The sequence below is a fragment of the Erinaceus europaeus genome, chromosome 13 (genome assembly GCF_950295315.1).
Source record: "Erinaceus europaeus chromosome 13, mEriEur2.1, whole genome shotgun sequence".
Taxonomy (NCBI): domain Eukaryota; kingdom Metazoa; phylum Chordata; class Mammalia; order Eulipotyphla; family Erinaceidae; genus Erinaceus; species Erinaceus europaeus.
The window spans coordinates 47,549,574-47,552,158 of NC_080174.1; the positions used below are offsets into that span (position 1 = coordinate 47,549,574).

Genomic DNA, 2,585 nt, shown 5'->3' on the forward strand with positions numbered 1-2,585 from the left:
GTGAGGCCCAGGGTCAACCCCTGGCATATGTTGGAGTGGTACTTGTGGACTCTTCATGATATATTTTTAAAAGCTTTCATGGGGGGCTCGGGCGGTAGCGCAGCAAGTTAAGCACACATGGCTGCAAAGAGCAAAGACAGGCGTAAGGATCCTGGTTCAAGCCGCCGCCCCCCCACCTGCAGGAGAGTCACTTCACAGGAAGTGAAGCAGGTCTGCAGGTGTCTTTCTCTCCCCCTCTCTGTCTTCCCCTCCTTTCTCCATTTCTCTCTGTCCTATCCAACAACGACGACATCAACAACAATAAGTATGACAACCATAAAACAACAAGGGCAACAAAAAGGAAAATAAAAAAAAAATAATAAAAAGTCTTCATGAAGGTCGGGCATAGCACAGCAGGTTCAGTGCAGGTGGCGCAAAGTGCAGGTGGCCATCTTAGTTCGAGCCCCCGGCTCCCCACCTGCAGGCGAGTCAATTCACAGGCTGTGAAGCAGGTCTGCAGGTTTCTATCTTTCTCTCCCCCTTTCTGTCTTCCCTTCCTCTCTCCATTACTCTCTGTCCTATCCAACAACAACAACATCGGTAACAACAACAATAATAACTACAACAACCATAAAAAACAATAAGGGGGTGCTCGCTTCAGCAGCACATATACTAAAATTGGAACGATACAGAGATGATTAGCATGGCCCCTGCTCAAGGATGACAGGCAAATTCGTGAAGTGTTCCATATTCTTGTGCTATTTGAAAAAAAAAGGAGGGGGGAACAAAAGGGAAAATAAATAAAAATTTTTTTAAAAAAAGTCTTCATATAAAATATGAAATGTGGGAGTCAAGCGGTAGTGCAGCAGGTTGAGCGCAGGTGGCGCAAAGCGCAAGGACCAGCATAAGGATCCTGGTTTGAGTCCCCGGTTCCCCACGTGCAGGGGAGTCGCTTCACAGGTGGTGAAGCAGGTCTGCAGGTGTCTATCTTTCTCTCCCCTCTCTGTCTTCCCCTCCTCTCTCCATTTCTCTCTGTCCTATTCAACAACAATGACATCAGTAACAACAACAATGAAAAATAAGGGCAGCAAAAGGGAAAATAAATAAATAAATATTTAAAAAATGTGAAATGAGCTCACTTCTTTTGGTCTCTTTTCCAGACTCCCTGGTTCTCTTTCCCTTTCTGCAACCAGACTTAGTGGCCTGGGGCACTGTTTGCCCTCTATCTCACAAATGCTACTTCTCATGGTTCTGTTCTTAGCCCTCTTCCCTTTTCATTCCTCGTACTCCCTGCTTTAATCTGTGCCTGTGTCTTTAACTTCTACCTCTTTACCTGTGACTCTCCAGACCCTATCTCCAGTTCAGATCTTCCCCCCAAATGCTACCTGTCTATCAAGTAACTCTACTTACTTGACCTCAGGCACAAGTTCCATATCTCAAAACTGTTCTCTTTATCTCCTTCAGACCTCTCCTCCCCCAGCGTTCTTGATCTTCTCCACCTTGATGAATGGTACTACCTTTTACCCTGTGACCCAAGACAGAGATTCAAACATCATTCTTGGGAGAAAAAAGTTTTATTTATTTATTAACAGGAAACAGAGAAAGAAAGAGGAAAAGAGACAGAATCAGAGCATCCTGCTCATGGGATGCCAGGGAATGAACTTAGATCTTCATCATTCTACTCACTGGGCTATCCCCCTCAAAAGTTACTTTTTTTTTTTTTTCACCAGCAATGGTCAGCTTTGGCTTATAGTAGTATAGGGGATTGAACCTTCAGAAGCTCAGGTATGAGAGTCTGCATAAGCATTATACTATCTACCCCCACCTCTTGTCTCCTCTCTCCTGTGCTCACAGATCACCGTGTGCTTACTTTTTTTTCTTTTAATTAATTTATTTATTCCCTTTTGTTGCCCTTGTTATTTTATTGTTGTAGTTATTATTGTTGTTGATGTCGTTGTTGGATAGGACAGAGAGAAATGGAGAGAGGAGGGGAAGACGGAGAGGGGGAGAGAAAGATAGACACCTGCAGACCTGCTTCAGCCCTTGTGAAGCGACTCCCTTCCAGGTGGGGAGCTGAGGCTCGAACAGGGTTCCTTCCACCGGTCATTTGTGCTTTGTGTCATGTGTGCTTAACCCGCTGTGCTACTGCCCAACTCCCGTGCTTAAGTGCTTACTTTTTTATAAAGTGTTTTCCTTTTCTGCCATTCCTGCTGTTTTTTTTGTTTGTTTGTTTTTTATAGTTATTTATTTTCCATTTTGTTGCCCTTTTCATTGTTGTTGTAGTTATTATTGTTATTATTGATATCGTCGTCATTGGATAGGACAGAGAGAAATGGAGAGCAGAGGGGAAGAGAGAAAGATAGATACCTACAGACCTGCTTCACTGCCTGTGAAGGGACGCCCCTGCAAGTGGGGAGCGGGAGGCTCCAACCGGGATCCTTATGCAGGTCCTTGCGCTTTGGGCCACGTGCACTTAACCCGCTGTGCTACTGTCCGACCCCCATTCCTACTGTTTTTTGCTTCAGTTCAGGCTGTCATCACGATCTGAAGCAGAAATTATTACTCTTTTTGTGACTGGGCTCCAGACCTATTCTCTTCTTTCTTGG

General features: G+C 44.7%; 1 non-coding gene across 1 annotated transcript; it reads left to right on the plus strand.

Annotated features, from left to right (window-relative positions):
* The first annotated feature begins 627 nt into the window (after positions 1 to 627).
* On the plus strand, positions 628 to 734 carry LOC132532483 (U6 spliceosomal RNA). Its single transcript, XR_009544437.1, has one exon. It is a non-coding gene; the product is annotated as a U6 spliceosomal RNA (small nuclear RNA).
* The last annotated feature ends 1,851 nt before the right edge of the window (positions 735 to 2,585 follow it).